The sequence below is a fragment of the Nanorana parkeri genome, unplaced genomic scaffold (assembly GCF_000935625.1).
Source record: "Nanorana parkeri isolate BGI_ZX_2015 unplaced genomic scaffold, ASM93562v1 scaffold1945, whole genome shotgun sequence".
Classification (NCBI taxonomy): Eukaryota; Metazoa; Chordata; class Amphibia; order Anura; family Dicroglossidae; genus Nanorana; species Nanorana parkeri.
In genome coordinates this window covers 52,494-69,568 of record NW_017308213.1, presented here as the reverse complement: position 1 = coordinate 69,568, position 17,075 = coordinate 52,494, and the positions used below count along the sequence as shown (strand labels likewise).

Genomic DNA, 17,075 nt, shown 5'->3' with positions numbered 1-17,075 from the left:
ATGGAAAATTTTGGTTATTGTAGTTTGTGGCGGTTTCATGGATGCTTGACATGTTTGGTATCTATTTGCCCGGCATGACCCCGTCTTTTATATTGTACCAAAAAATTAGCCATTATATTCTGATTCTGTGCACTAAATTTCATTTTAGTGTATTTTATCCTAAAAATACTGGTTTGATAAACATTTGCTAAACATGGTTTGATAAACATTTTTACTCTACAGGACCTCTGCTTTTAGAGAATATATCATTGTTTGGGGGTCCGAAACTGTTTTCTACCCAAAAATTCATATTTTATCATGTGTGTGCAAATGTAAGAAATTGCTCCGGGCAGCAAATGGTTAATGAGTGTATAAATATTTGAATGTGTGGGTTTCCCTATTTTGTCTGAGGGTTTGTCAAACAAACCTACTTTCTTTTTATGAGAAAGTGAGTAATAAATTGGACAGAGGAGTGGCTGTGGATATAGTATAGTTGGACTTTGCAAAAGCGTTTGACACAGTTATGTGGGTAATGTATAAGTTAAGGTCAGTAGGTATAAAGTATTCAATCTGTAATGGGATAGAAAACTAGCTTAAAGACTGTATTCAGAGAGTGGTGATCAATGATTCATACTCTGAATGGTCTGAGGTTGTTAGTGGTGTCCCCCAAGGTTCAGTGCTGGGTCCCTTAATGTTTAATCTATTTATAAATGACATAGAGTTGGGGATTAAAAGTACTATTTCTGTGTTTGCAGATGACATCAAGTTATGTAGTGGAATAAAGTCCTTACAGGATGTCTCCAACCTACAAGCAGATCTGAATGCACTGTGTGATTGGGCATCTATTTGGCAAATGAGGTTTAATGTTGATAAATGTTATGCACTTGGGGACTAAAAACATGCATGCGTCACACACACTAGGGGGAGTATGTTTGGGGGAGTCAATGATGGAGAAAGATCTGGGTGTTCTGGTAGATCATAGACTCAATAATAGCTTGTAAGCCCCCCTATGTGATGGCAATTAAAGTAAAGTTAAAAAAGTTTTTAAATTAAATGTAAAAATATATATTTTTTAAAAGTTATTCCTCATGACATCTCATCTGATTGGTTCTATGTCAACATTTTTCTCAAGATTGGAGCATGGGGTGTTCACTATTAAAGTAAATAAATAAAAAATTAGAGAGTATTTTGTTAATTCTGTGTTTGTTTGTGTTAGACCTGTTAGTGGGTGTCAAATACCCTTAGGAAAGCTCAGTCATTCTGTGAACAGGCTACCCAAAAACGCAGGTGGGGGGCAGTAGTTTCTTGCGCTCCTTTCCATCAGTTCATACATTCTGCTATCCCTGGTACATTCTGATATATAGGTATGGTCATAACGCATTATAAGGACACGACGGTTCCATTGCATTACATTAATAGTCTCAAAGAGACCATAGGGGCTGAGAGATCATTGTTAATCACTTGTAGCGGCTACAAGGTTCTCGTCTGTATACCCCTACTACACTCGGTCTGTTTTCCACAAATCTAATTCATATTTTTACCTGCCACATCAGCAGCAAAGTTAGCTCTGAGTTCTCATTTGTAATTGGCCTGTTACGTCTCATTTTTAGCTCGGACTCGTTTACTTTCACTTATTTCAGTGGAAACGACAAATGTGCATAATGGCCACGTTTTGCAGATTCGTTACTCATTTCGATAACTTTGCATCTGGTCTGTTTTCTGGCATTACGCTTTTTGCTTGATGAGCATGTGGGTGGTTTACTATTTTATTAAACAAGAACAGAATAAATGTGTTTCATTCAGTCAGGTGGTTTCAGCTATCATGTCTTAGGCATCTGACATCAAGGAGTTTGCATCCATTTCCCCAGTCAGAGGAAAAGAAAATGGCAGTGTTCTATCCCTCAGAACGTTGACAGTGCAGAAACTTACAGCAGAACTGCAAAGAAAAGGCATTCTGTTCCCGGCTACAGCCAAGAAGGCAGAATTGTTTAAATTACTTTTCCCCAGTGCCTCACAAGCCAAGCCATCCACAAGCGCTGAACATGCCTTGCTCCTCATCTTTAATTCACAGACACTGGGTTCTGAATAATTTAACTACTTACAGAGTAGGATGGAGGTAGTAGAGATGTGCCCTAACACCTGGGAGGTACCTGGGACAACAGTAACTCCTGCTGTTCTGGTGGTCATACCAGGTATTACACCTACACTACCACTTGGTGCCCGTTAGCTAATCTATCTTCTATCCCCAGTTCATCAAAAGGTCCTACTAATATGGGGACCCCTCATCAGGCCATGCAATATGACAAGTTGGGCAGTGACTCATACCGTCAGGGTTACCGGCACAGGTATCCCCACACCATATGCAGGTAGAGCGAAAAGTTACCCAGCACACTCACAAGCCAGCATGCAAAAAAAAAAAATCCTCCACGTCCGGCTCAGATGTAAGCCAGGAGACGTGAAGGTTCTTGCTGAGTGGCCTTGGGAACAGGCGTAGCTGATTGACAGACAGGAGCTGTTGCTATAGCAAACTAGGAGCAGCAGTCATAAGCAGGAGCAGCAGTAGTTACTGCTGTTGTCCCGGGCAACCCAGTTAAACCCAGTCGGGATCTGGAAAGGGGGCCAGACCACCTCAGGGGTTGGGCAAAGGCTTTCACACGTACCCCCTGGTCCAAAAAGGACAACCAGTTATATCCAAAAAACGATGAGCCCTGTGGACATATTTCAATAGGCCTGCTTTGGGGGAGCCCTGGAATAACTGGCGGCAGCGCTCCGGTGCCTCGGATGCTAAACGCACATAACCACGCATCCTCTCGAGATCCATCTTGACACTGAAATAACTCAAAAAGCCAGCAGGTCCCCATGTGGTCGATTTGGTCATTACGTGGGCTCAGTATTCTGTCAGGGGTACCGGCACAGGTGTCCCCACACCGTATGCAGGTACCCACACAGGAAGACCAAACACGTATGACCACACCGGACAAGGCAAAATGTGTTATATATAGTTTATTATACACAGCAAAACTTAACATGAACAACCAAAAGCAAGTACGGATAAGTAATGTGACCCCCGACACCTATAACATATAACAAGAGCAATAATAGCTATATACTGTACAGGTAACAGCAACAGGACTACAAGCGGGTAATGTCAACCAGACTACAAGCAGGTAATGGCAACAGGACAACAAGCAGGAATCGGGACTGCAGACAGGTAACAGGGCTCAGGACTGCAGACAGGTAACAGGGCTCAGGGCTGCAGACAGGTAACAGGGCTCAGGATACACAGGAACTAATAAGATACTGAGCCATTGTCCTGACTGCAGGGAGGGTTTAAATACCCTCCCGGGAAGTGCTGGCAGCTGGGAGACACCCGCAGTTGAGCACTGGAGCTGCAGGTTCCAGCACCACCCAGTGGTGGTCTGGTATCTAACAGTTCCTGGCTGCCTGGAGACACCTGCAAGTGAGTACAGGAATTGCAGGGCTTAGCTCCAGCGCCACCTGGAGGCGCTCTGGATCCTAACAGTGCCCTCCCCCCCCCCAAGGAGCGGGCTCTGGAAGCTCCACAAAAGTCCATCCGCGCCACCGCGGTCCAAGGGCAAAGAAGGCCTGTGCGGCCGCCAAATCCACCATCACCATTCACCCCATGGCCAAGGTCCAGCGTCCGGTCGAGCACTCCCCCCTGCCAGGGTCGGGCAACAGGCCGAGCAGTCCACCACCTGGATCCGGCAGAAATCTCCATAGGCCCGTGGAAGTCCCAACAGGAAGGCCATGGGTAACAGGGTTCCGAGGAGTACACCCCCCAACACAAGGGAGGCCGGGTTTCGGGCACGCCACCTCTATGAAGCATGGGGGGACGCTAGGACCGACAAAGCATTCAGCCAGTCACCCCGTTACCCCCAAAGCAGTGGTCACCTGAGCCAGGTCACCACATACTCCAGGGAACGCAGCGAGACCATTCGGAAACTCTGGGTGCTCAGATAGCACTCCCCTGTTCCCCAGGACATCACCACTACCAGACCATGGCATGCGCACCTAAGGCAGACATCCAAACCCCCAGGCCCTTCGGCTGCAAGGGGCATCGTCTTGGCACCAGGACCCGAGCAGGCAGTGGGCGACAGTCCCACAAAGTTCAGTTGGACACGCCGCCAGGGCAACAGATCAGCAGAGGCAAGGAGCCGGAAAACAGGCACATGATCAGAAACGATGAGCTGGACAGTAGGCACCGCGTCAGAGGCAAGGAGCTGGGTAGTGGGTACCGGATCGGCAGAGGCGATGAGCTGAACATCAGGCACCGGATCGGCAGAGGCAATGAGCTGGGCATCAGGCACCGGATCAGCAGAGGCGATGAGCTGAGCATCAGGCACCGGATCGGCAGAGGCGATGAGCTGGGCATCAGGCACCGGATCAGCAGAGGCGATGAGCTGGGCATCAGGCACCTGATCGGCAGAGGCGATGAGCTGGCCATCAGGCACCGGATCGGCAGAGGCACTGAGCTGGGCATCAGGCACCGGATCGGCAGAGGAACTGAACTGGGCATCAGGCACCGGATCGGCAGCGATGGGCTGGGTAGCATGCACCGGATCGGCTGAGACCAGGAGCTGGGCATCCTGCACAGGATCATCAGAGACCAGGAGCTGGGCATCCTGCACAGGATCATCAGAGACCAGGAGCTGGGCAGCAGGCACAGGATCATCAGAGACCAGGAGCTGAGCAGCAGGCACAAGATCATTGGAAACCAGGAGCTGGGTAGCAGGCACAGGATCAGAGACCAGGAGCTGGGAGGCTGGTACAGGATCATCAAAGACCAGGAGCTGGGCAGCAGGCACAGGATCATCGGAGACCAAGGACTGGGCAGCAGGATCATCAGAGACCGGGAGCTGGGCAGCAGGCACAGGATCAGCAGAGAGCAGGGGCTGGGTGGCAGGAACACACTGTTGTGGTTGACACGGGGTTTCAGGATGTGCGGTATACCCAAAAACTATAACAGAGGCCAGAGGGCAAGGAGTCTTAAGGAATGGGCGAGGACCCCTTTTACCTGCCACATCAGCAGCAAAGTTAGCTCTGAGTTCTCATTTGTAATTGGCCTGTTACGTCTCATTTTTAGCTCGGACTCGTTTACTTTCACTTATTTCAGTGGAAACGACAAATGTGCATAATGGCCACGTTTTGCAGATTCGTTACTCATTTCGATAACTTTGCATCTGGTCTGTTTTCTGGCATTACGCTTTTTGCTTGATGAGCATGTGGGTGGTTTACTATTTTATTAAACAAGAACAGAATAAATGTGTTTCATTCAGTCAGGTGGTTTCAGCTATCATGTCTTAGGCATCTGACATCAAGGAGTTTGCATCCATTTCCCCAGTCAGAGGAAAAGAAAATGGCAGTGTTCTATCCCTCAGAACGTTGACAGTGCAGAAACTTACAGCAGAACTGCAAAGAAAAGGCATTCTGTTCCCGGCTACAGCCAAGAAGGCAGAATTGTTTAAATTACTTTTCCCCAGTGCCTCACAAGCCAAGCCATCCACAAGCGCTGAACATGCCTTGCTCCTCATCTTTAATTCACAGACACTGGGTTCTGAATAATTTAACTACTTACAGAGTAGGATGGAGGTAGTAGAGATGTGCCCTAACACCTGGGAGGTACCTGGGACAACAGTAACTCCTGCTGTTCTGGTGGTCATACCAGGTATTACACCTACACTACCACTTGGTGCCCGTTAGCTAATCTATCTTCTATCCCCAGTTCATCAAAAGGTCCTACTAATATGGGGACCCCTCATCAGGCCATGCAATATGACAAGTTGGGCAGTGACTCATACCGTCAGGGTTACCGGCACAGGTATCCCCACACCATATGCAGGTAGAGCGAAAAGTTACCCAGCACACTCACAAGCCAGCATGCAAAAAAAAAAAATCCTCCACGTCCGGCTCAGATGTAAGCCAGGAGACGTGAAGGTTCTTGCTGAGTGGCCTTGGGAACAGGCGTAGCTGATTGACAGACAGGAGCTGTTGCTATAGCAAACTAGGAGCAGCAGTCATAAGCAGGAGCAGCAGTAGTTACTGCTGTTGTCCCGGGCAACCCAGTTAAACCCAGTCGGGATCTGGAAAGGGGGCCAGACCACCTCAGGGGTTGGGCAAAGGCTTTCACACGTACCCCCTGGTCCAAAAAGGACAACCAGTTATATCCAAAAAACGATGAGCCCTGTGGACATATTTCAATAGGCCTGCTTTGGGGGAGCCCTGGAATAACTGGCGGCAGCGCTCCGGTGCCTCGGATGCTAAACGCACATAACCACGCATCCTCTCGAGATCCATCTTGACACTGAAATAACTCAAAAAGCCAGCAGGTCCCCATGTGGTCGATTTGGTCATTACGTGGGCTCAGTATTCTGTCAGGGGTACCGGCACAGGTGTCCCCACACCGTATGCAGGTACCCACACAGGAAGACCAAACACGTATGACCACACCGGACAAGGCAAAATGTGTTATATATAGTTTATTATACACAGCAAAACTTAACATGAACAACCAAAAGCAAGTACGGATAAGTAATGTGACCCCCGACACCTATAACATATAACAAGAGCAATAATAGCTATATACTGTACAGGTAACAGCAACAGGACTACAAGCGGGTAATGTCAACCAGACTACAAGCAGGTAATGGCAACAGGACAACAAGCAGGAATCGGGACTGCAGACAGGTAACAGGGCTCAGGACTGCAGACAGGTAACAGGGCTCAGGGCTGCAGACAGGTAACAGGGCTCAGGATACACAGGAACTAATAAGATACTGAGCCATTGTCCTGACTGCAGGGAGGGTTTAAATACCCTCCCGGGAAGTGCTGGCAGCTGGGAGACACCCGCAGTTGAGCACTGGAGCTGCAGGTTCCAGCACCACCCAGTGGTGGTCTGGTATCTAACAGTTCCTGGCTGCCTGGAGACACCTGCAAGTGAGTACAGGAATTGCAGGGCTTAGCTCCAGCGCCACCTGGAGGCGCTCTGGATCCTAACAGTGCCCTCCCCCCCCCCAAGGAGCGGGCTCTGGAAGCTCCACAAAAGTCCATCCGCGCCACCGCGGTCCAAGGGCAAAGAAGGCCTGTGCGGCCGCCAAATCCACCATCACCATTCACCCCATGGCCAAGGTCCAGCGTCCGGTCGAGCACTCCCCCCTGCCAGGGTCGGGCAACAGGCCGAGCAGTCCACCACCTGGATCCGGCAGAAATCTCCATAGGCCCGTGGAAGTCCCAACAGGAAGGCCATGGGTAACAGGGTTCCGAGGAGTACACCCCCCAACACAAGGGAGGCCGGGTTTCGGGCACGCCACCTCTATGAAGCATGGGGGGACGCTAGGACCGACAAAGCATTCAGCCAGTCACCCCGTTACCCCCAAAGCAGTGGTCACCTGAGCCAGGTCACCACATACTCCAGGGAACGCAGCGAGACCATTCGGAAACTCTGGGTGCTCAGATAGCACTCCCCTGTTCCCCAGGACATCACCACTACCAGACCATGGCATGCGCACCTAAGGCAGACATCCAAACCCCCAGGCCCTTCGGCTGCAAGGGGCATCGTCTTGGCACCAGGACCCGAGCAGGCAGTGGGCGACAGTCCCACAAAGTTCAGTTGGAAACGCCGCCAGGGCAACAGATGAGCAGAGGCAAGGAGCCGGAAAACAGGCACATGATCAGAAACGATGAGCTGGACAGTAGGCACCGCGTCAGAGGCAAGGAGCTGGGTAGTGGGTACCGGATCGGCAGAGGCGATGAGCTGAACATCAGGCACCGGATCGGCAGAGGCAATGAGCTGGGCATCAGGCACCGGATCAGCAGAGGCGATGAGCTGAGCATCAGGCACCGGATCGGCAGAGGCGATGAGCTGGGCATCAGGCACCGGATCAGCAGAGGCGATGAGCTGGGCATCAGGCACCTGATCGGCAGAGGCGATGAGCTGGCCATCAGGCACCGGATCGGCAGAGGCACTGAGCTGGGCATCAGGCACCGGATCGGCAGAGGAACTGAACTGGGCATCAGGCACCGGATCGGCAGCGATGGGCTGGGTAGCATGCACCGGATCCGCTGAGATCAGGAGCTGGGCATCCTGCACAGGATCATCAGAGACCAGGAGCTGGGCATCCTGCACAGGATCATCAGAGACCAGGAGCTGGGCAGCAGGCACAGGATCATCAGAGACCAGGAGCTGAGCAGCAGGCACAAGATCATTGGAAACCAGGAGCTGGGTAGCAGGCACAGGATCAGAGACCAGGAGCTGGGAGGCTGGTACAGGATCATCAAAGACCAGGAGCTGGGCAGCAGGCACAGGATCATCGGAGACCAAGGACTGGGCAGCAGGATCATCAGAGACCGGGAGCTGGGCAGCAGGCACAGGATCAGCAGAGAGCAGGGGCTGGGTGGCAGGAACACACTGTTGTGGTTGACACGGGGTTTCAGGATGTGCGGTATACCCAAAAACTATAACAGAGGCCAGAGGGCAAGGAGTCTTAAGGAATGGGCGAGGACCCCACTGGCTTGATTGGGCCAGCCTGTCCAAAGGATGAGGACAACCTCTTGGAATAGCATGGGGGGAAAGGAATAATGGAGGTCCTATGGATGAAGGCTCTTGTGCCAGGGCAGACTGTGTTGGAACAGAAGCTGAAGCAGGCAGGGCTGGCATAGAAGTAGGTTGGACTGGAACAGCATCGACTGGAACAGGATCAGCTGGACCAGGAGCAGGATCGGCTGCAACAGGATCAGCTGGACCAGGAGCAGGATCAGCTGGAACAGGATCGGCTGGAACAGGATCAGCTGGACCTGGAGCAGGATTGGCTGGAACAGGATCAGCTGGACCAGGAGCAGGATTGGCTGGAACAGGATCAACTGGACCAGGAGCAGGATCAGCTGGAACAGTAGCAAGATTGGCTGGAACAGGAGCAAGATCGGCTGGAACAGGAGCAAGATCGGCTGGAACAGGAACAGCTGGACCCGGGTGGATTGGAACTGGAGCGGGCGGGACCGGAACAGGCTGGACTGGAACAGGAAGGACTGGAACTGGCACAGGCTGAGCTGGAATGAACCCTGAGTATCCCAGATGATCATCCACAGCTTCATCCTCCGAGCAGTCACTGCAATCCTCATCCTCTGAACAATCAGTCCATTCCTCAAGATCCTCCACATCCAGCTGAGATGTAGCCAGGAGACGTGCAGGTTCTTGCTGGGTGGACTAGGGAACAGGTGTAGCTGACAGACAGGAGCTGTTGCTATAGCAAACTGGGAGCAGCAGTCATAAGCAGGAGCAGCAGCAGTTACTGCTGTTGTCCCGGGCAACCCAGTTAAACCCAGTCGGGATCTGGAAAGGGGGCCAGACCACATCAGGGGTTGGGCAAAGGCTTTCTCACATACCCCCTGGTCAATAAGGGACTGAACCGCTTCAATACATTTCAACAATTCCTCCTGTGAAAACCCAGAGTAATGTTCAAAAAAGCCTGCTGGATCATCCTCTAAAAACCATACTAGTGGCACAACCTATGGCAGGGTGAATGGAGGGGAGAAGTCATCACCCTTATCACCACTCAGAGCAAGTTCGGTCCAAATCTGGATTAGGGGTTGGATATCCCAAAAAGGACAACCAGTTATATCCATAAAACGATGAGCCCTGCGGACATATTCCAATAGGTCTGCTTTGGGGGAGCCCTGGAATAACTCGGATGCTAAACGCACATAACCACGCATCCTCTCGAGATCCATCTTGACACTGAATTAACTCAAAAAGCCAGCACGTCCCTGTGTGGTCGATTTGGTCATTACGTGGGCTCAGTATTCTGTCAGGGGTACCGGCACAGGTGTCCCCACACCGTATGCAGGTACCCACACAGGAAGACCAAATACGTATGACCACACCGGACAAGGCAAAATGTGTTGTATATAGTTTATTATACACAGCAAAACATAACATGAACAACCAAAAGCAAGCACAAATAAGTAATGTGACCCCCGACACCTATAACTTATAACAAGAACAAGAACAATAATAGTTATATACAGGTAACAGCAACAGGACTACAAGCGGGTAATGTCAACAAGACTACAAGCTGGTAATGGCAACAGGACAACGAGCAGGAATCGGGACTGCAAACAGGTAACAGGGCTCAGGATACACAGGAACTAATAACAAGATACTGAGCCATCGTCCTTACTACAGGGAGGGTTCAAATACCCTCCCAGGAAGCACCAGGTGATGGCTAAGTGCTGGCAGCTGGGAGACACCCGCAGGAGAGCACTGGAGCTGCAGGTTCCAGCACCACCCAGTGGTGGTCTGGTATCTAACAGTTCCGGGCTGCCTGGACACACCTGCAGGTGAGCACAGGAACTGCTGGGCTTAGCTCCAGCGCCACCTGGGGGCACTCTGTACCCTAACACATACATTTTCTAGGAAAGGCTCAAATTTGTAATAATTTTAATTACACATCATGTAATTACAGCCAGTGCAGGCTATTACATGTTTGCGCAAATTGTTATCAAGCCCATCCCATGACAATGTGTCAGTTTTTTTACAAAGTCACCCGGTTCCGGCACTTTTTGGTGGAAAGTTTTGAGCAAGGTTACACACTGGCTTATTCAACTTGCCACAGCAGACACATGAATGCCTAAATTTGCAGTCTGTGGAAAAATATGCACACATTGTTGTGGAATTGTTGAATTAAGAAAGGGTTTCATGATTGGACCTTTTGTATCTCCTCCCTTTTCATGTATGGATGATCAGTCCAATTGCAGTGGTTCAAGGCAAATATTTCAATAGATTTCGGTTAATTTACGAGTTGTACGCTCCTCATTCCTCACACGTTCCAAGTCTAAACTCATTTATTTAATCAGAGGAATTTTCACTAAAATACGCTTCGGTGGACCAGGCTATTCAAGTAATTTGTCAAACAGGTAAGGGTTCTTGGTTGTCTAAAGCGGATATTTCAGATGCATTAAAATTACTTCCAGTCAAGCAAGCTCTGTGGCAGTGGCATGGTATTAAGTGGCAAGGGTTATACTACTTTGCCACTAAATTAACCTTTGGTTCCAAAAGTAGCCCCTGGTTGTTCAATACTTTGACACAAGCTCTGGAGTGGATTCTGTTACAGTTACACGGTTGCCAGAAGGTCATTCATTACCGAGATAATTTCTTTCTAATTGAAAGTCCCATACGGGCTCCTAGAGATTTACAGGTAATATTGCAGGTTTTTGAGCAGTTAAATATCTCGGTAGCCACTCATAAGGTAGAGGGGCCTGCACAGGTCAGGTGATAACCTCTTTTAGGAATTTCCTTGGATACACATAAATTACAAGCCAGTTTGCCCCAAGAAAAGCTGGATAGGATTAAACTGGTCATTTATTCTTTAATAGTTTCTCAAGCTTGCACTAAGAAATAATTACAGTCCCTACTTGTCATTCTCAATTTTGCAATGAGAATTATCCCACAAGGTAGGTCTTTTATCTCCAGGCTACTAGCCCTGTTTCAGGAGGCCACTAAATCAGATTCGTCAGTCCATTTGGATGCAAATGCTCAAGCTGATTTGTTCATGTGGAATTAGGTTTTAAAAAGTTGGAATGGGGTATCCATATTCTGACTCCGATCGTTGTGATAGCGAAATATATCCCTTGCTGAGACCTCTATGCCTGGCCTGTATAAGCAGATATACTCACTGCGGACAATCCTCGTCAGATAGCTGAACTCGTCAATACCGATTCATTCAAAAGAGGTGTTTATTCTTTAACATCAGGTTACAGCAGATGATAGGAACAGCAGTTGAACGGTTATAGTATTGTGCGGTCAGAAAATGATGCCTTTCCTCCGTACTGTGCAGATTACCTGTGTGTCCTTGTTACATGTGGCTTTCAACTGTGGCCATGACACAGGAAGTACTGCACACAGGAAGAAGGGTGGGGCTACATACAGAGAGGAAATACATCGTAGACATCACAAAGAATCACAGAAAAACATGTACATTACAACAAAAGGCCACTAGATGGCAGCATAGGATAACACATGAATTTAGCTATGAGAAAATAGTTAGGCAAATCACACTATATAAATTCTAACCTATATAACAATGCTAATATTAACTGAGGCTATGCATCTCATATTCTATGCCCCTATTGGGGCGGCACAATCCATGTTTGTGCCTCAGGTCACAATGTCCTCCCCTCATGTGTTTTCAGATGCTGCAGCATCTGTAGATTTTGCAGCTATTTTTGGCACTCATTGGATGGCGAGTTCTTGCCCAGAAGACGTTTTACAGATCCCTAAATTTGCACAGACATCTGCACTTTTCGAGATATATCCCATATATGGTGGTTTGGGGGCATTGTTGGTCAGGGAATACAGTGGTCTTCAATACTGATAATCTAGCAACAGCTGAAATCATAAACAAAGGTTGGTCGGAGTCATTAGTCATCATGTCTTTTATGCGTAGACTAACATGGATAGTTACAACGTGGGTTCTTTTTTCATTGTGTGTACATGGAAGGGTTGAGCAATGTATCTGCCGATGCACTGTCTCATCTTGATTTTCCTTGTTTATTTTCACAGAATCTAGGCGCAGATCTGATGGGCACTCCAGTCATTCGTTTACTGCAGCATCACTCGTTAATAAGTCTTTATCGAGAAATACTGTGAGGGCCTGGCCAGACAGGGTTTGAATCTCAGCTGCGGAACAACTAATGGAGCCGGTAGTGTAGTAGAACGGTATTCAGTGTCGGACTCCTGGCGTCTCTCTCTCCGTCAATTGAGAGTTAGGAGTCCTACCATCATTTACCGTAAAGAAAAGAGGGTAGTATTAGAGACCAGTGCGTATTTCCAGCATACGCAGGGTCACGGAAAGAAGATTTTAGATTCTCTGGAGCATGAGAGGTTAATAATTGCAATGGATTACTGAGGTTCAAGATCACCTCAGTCCCTTGGTAGCCTTCTATACCTTGCAGGAGTTTAGTTCAGGAGGTACAACATTTAAGCATACATGCAGTATGAAGTCAATCAGTTATAGTAAGGTTCCCCAGTCACATATTTAGTAGGTAATTGCAGTTCACAGTTCTCCTATGGTTAGAGTGGTGACAAGCAGATGCAATATAGAAGCAACCAGCAGATGGAGCCGACTCCAGTAATAGATGTCACAGATACTTGCTGTTTGTAGGCTTCTCTGTTCGTCCCGGAGCAGGGGGAAGCGGCAGTGTTCTGATCCTCTCACAGGTTGTCTCTCTCTTTCCAGGTTTAGGGGGTCCAGGGTTCGAATGGCCGGCAGAGTCAGCAGGTGCTCACTCCACAGTAGCTATAGTGGAACACCGAGCTGACTGTCTGCCGGCGTTTTAAGGCGGAAGGAACGAGGAGGTGCCAGTGACGTCATCGGGCCGATGACGTTCCAGGCTGGAACGCATCGGCTCTTTCAGAATTTCCTGGTTTGTGGCTGCGTTCCAGCCTGGAAGGCACGGACGTGCCGCGATCCTTACAAATACCTTGAGGGCATACTAAAAAGCCTGATATTGTTTACTCTAGATTTCAGGTCAAATAGCCGAGGGTAAACAACGGGGATGTTAACTATATGTTGGCTTTAATTTCTTATTGCCACACGGTCTTGTCATTATCATATAATACCATCAGATTATACTTGGCTGGGATGCAGCATTTCCTATCTCTACAGGATCCCGATAGACCATACATTTTCACTGCTCACCCTGCTAAAGCCATTTTGAAGTGTATCCAGAAAAGCCAACATGTCAAATTAATCTGATTGCTCATTTCAGGTGGCATCTTTCGCAAGTTATCTGATGTTCTTTCCCTCTCCACATTTGGCATGATTACTACAGGGTGGGCCACGGAAAAGTAGCCCGTCTCTGGCGATAGTATGAACAGATAAACAAGCAAGTGGATTGTTTTTATTCCCTTACCCACAAGTTACAACAGATGCTGAAAGTGGTCCCCGTTCATGTCTATGCACCTTTGGGCACGTCGGAGCGTGTTGACTGATACTGGTTGCAGCTCTTCAACAGTGATTCTGCGGATAGTGTTCATGATTTTTTTCCCTTGAGTTCATCCAGGGTATGTGGATTGTTGGTGTACACTTTATGCTTTAAATTTTCCCACCTATAAAAATTGCATGTTGACAAGTCAGGGGAACATGGTGGCCATAACCCCTTGCTCACAGTTTGCTACTCCATAAACCGTTCATGATTATGTGCCAGTGAGTCACATGAGGTATGGCATGTTGCCCCATCTTGTTGGAAAACGCAGTAATTATTTTCTTCTGGTGTTAGTTGGTTGTAAAACTGTTCAAAGATGTCAAGGTAAACCCGCTGTATTCACAGTTGATTAAAAAAAAATTGGGTCCACTATTTGTGTTCCTGACACTGCACACCAAACGCCAATTTTCTGGATGTGAAGTGGTGTTTCGTGAGTCGAGTGGGGACTTTCATCGGACCAGTACCTCATAAGTACAGCAATGGGTCCAAATGTTGGTCAGTAATCATATTCAGCAACCACTTACAGTAATTTACGCGTTTAGCTTTTTCACTTTCTGTACACGTTCGGTATGGTTTGAGGTTCAGAGATTTCAGCACTTGCCTACACGTCGTTGGTGATGCACCAACTTGCTGAGACAGTCTTCGAATTGATTTTCGGGGGCTACTTGCAATCCGCTGCTGATGACTTCAGGCGTTCGGACTGATCGATGCCTTGATTTCTTCATGTTTGAGACAGAGCCGGTTTGATGCCATTTCCAAACCAGACTCTGAATACAACATTTAGCTGGTGGTTTTGTTCCTGGGTACTTGTCGGCGAAGGCGTCTTACGTTTCCTAATCGATGTGCTTCGCACATAGCCTTCCACAATCACTATTTGCTGTTCCAGGGAGAACTCCATCTTTCTGACGGTATGTCCACGGAATGACTAAATAGGAAGGCAAAATAAAGCCGGAACACTGAACACGGGGCGACACCACGTCGCCAGACAGAGAGCAAGGGGGTGCGGCCCCCTCCAAAGAGCGTGACACCAGTATTGGAGGCAGGCTACTTTTCCATGGCCCACCATGTAGTTTGGTGCTTATCTATCTGGCCTTTTATGGGTCTTTTTAAGACTAGGGCAAGTTACACATTCTAGCCTAGGTACTCAGAAGGGAGAACCTGTGCAAGATGGATAACTCATACTTGTTGCAGTTGCCCTGTAATAAAATCCGACAAGTGGGCCCCGGGCACGTGGTTAAAAAAAATTTCAGACAAAGAATGCTTGGTGCCCAGTGGCAGTTTTTGATCAGCTTTCGCTGACACTCACACATCATTCCAGGGAGGGTCCTTTAGTCCCCTTTCCTGTTGCCCCTTTCTCTACCAACCAATTTATTAAATATAGCCACATTTTACTAGCCTACCTTGGCTTAAATCCGGCTCAGTATTCAGGTCATTCCTTCCTGAGTGTCAGCAGCTTTCAAGGCGTCCCACCACACGTGATTAAGCATCTGGGGAGATGGAACTCTTCAAACACCAAATATATTCCAGACCTGCAAGTAGAAATGGCTCAAGCATTTACAAGATTAGTTTATTGAAGTGTTTTATCATATTCATTAAAAAAGCATTGTTTACAAATCCCTACTACTGTAATTTTTGCCTCCTTTTAGGCATATTGTCCTATGCGGCCAAAGCGCACCCCAGGTCATGATGCGTAGGTTGTCACGCATGTAAGTGTGCAGACTCTGGCCAAGTATATTGCATAAAAAATGTGTTTGTAGTGTAATTGGGTCAATTCTACAATTGACGAATTTGCAAGCAAAAAAACATGAAATGTGAATGTGACTAGCAGCCAGAGAAATTACAGAGTGGCACTGGAATTGATACAATACACATAACTTCTTGGTCCAGTGATCAGAGGAGAGGTCAGCATCTGGAGGTGTGTTGATCTCTCTCCAATCAAATGGGACAGCAGAGCACTGTAAAAGTGATCCGGTGGCTGTATATGCGCTGGATCGCTTGTATATGAAACAGCCATTGACGGCTGTTTTTAAACGACTGCAGCACTCGTGATCATGGTAAAACTGCTACAGGATGCCGCCATTCATCTACATGTCATGGCTGACTCTGCCCATTTGTTTTCATTTGGCTGGGACTTGGAGTAGAAATTTGACAGGTGCGGCCATATGTCAAGACAGGTGGAGCCAGCGGTGAAGTCACTGCTAGCTCCACCTCTATTCTGACTCCGATTGTTGTGATAGCGATATATCCCTTGTTGAGACCTCTATGCCTGGCCTGTATAAGCAGATTCAATCCCTGAGGACATTCATTGTCAGATAGCTGAACTCACCAATACCGTTTCATCCACAAGGGTTGCTTTATTCTGTACGTGCAGACAACAGGATAACAGCGATGAATGGTTACAGTATTATGCGGTCAAAAGATGATGCCTTTCCTAGGGTACTATGCAGAGTACATGTGTCCTGATTACATGTGGCTGTTAGCTGTGGCCATGACACAGGAAATACTGACCAACAAGAAGAAGGGTGGGGCTTACACACATAGGAAATGTGTCATCACATGAGGAAAGGAATACAGAAAAAACAGGTGCAATATCACAAAGGCCACTAGATGGCAGCATGTAACTTACTATAGAATAGCCATAGGAAAATGATTAAGGGAAAACAAACTATATGATTCTTATCTACTTAACAATGCTAATAACATATTCTATGCCCTATTGGGGCGGCACAACCTCTGTTTACAGGCTCATTCACAAGGGGGGGCAGCATCTGGGTGCCCCGTCTATTAAAGGGGGTACTCCGATGCAAATAAGCGCCCCTGCTTGAAGACCTCCACAACCACCTCCACTAATCAGTAGAAGAGGATGCCATTTAGGCTACAATCAGCCCCAGCCACTTTCCAAAGGGCAATGGATAAACCACTACACCCCCATAAGTCCTACACCACAGACTATCTGGGCGATATTGTCATTTTCAGTACGGATTGGGAGTCCCATCTGCCCCTTGTTTAGGCCATGCTAGACTCCTTGAAGGAAGAAGGTGTAAGAAACAATCTGTTACTGCGCATGTGCGTTGTTCTGTTTTCCATATTGTGGGCAC

The 17,075-nt window shown here is 48.1% G+C and overlaps 1 long non-coding RNA gene across 1 annotated transcript in view; it reads right to left on the bottom strand.

Annotated features, from left to right (window-relative positions):
• LOC108800177 overlaps positions 1-13,948 on the bottom strand; it is a 19,027-nt gene extending 5,079 nt beyond the window's left edge. Inside the window, exon 1 of the long non-coding RNA XR_001942079.1 lies at positions 13,869-13,948. This is a non-coding gene — a long non-coding RNA (uncharacterized LOC108800177). The remainder of the gene's footprint in view (positions 1-13,868) is intronic.
• Between the last annotated feature and the right edge of the window lie 3,127 nt (positions 13,949-17,075).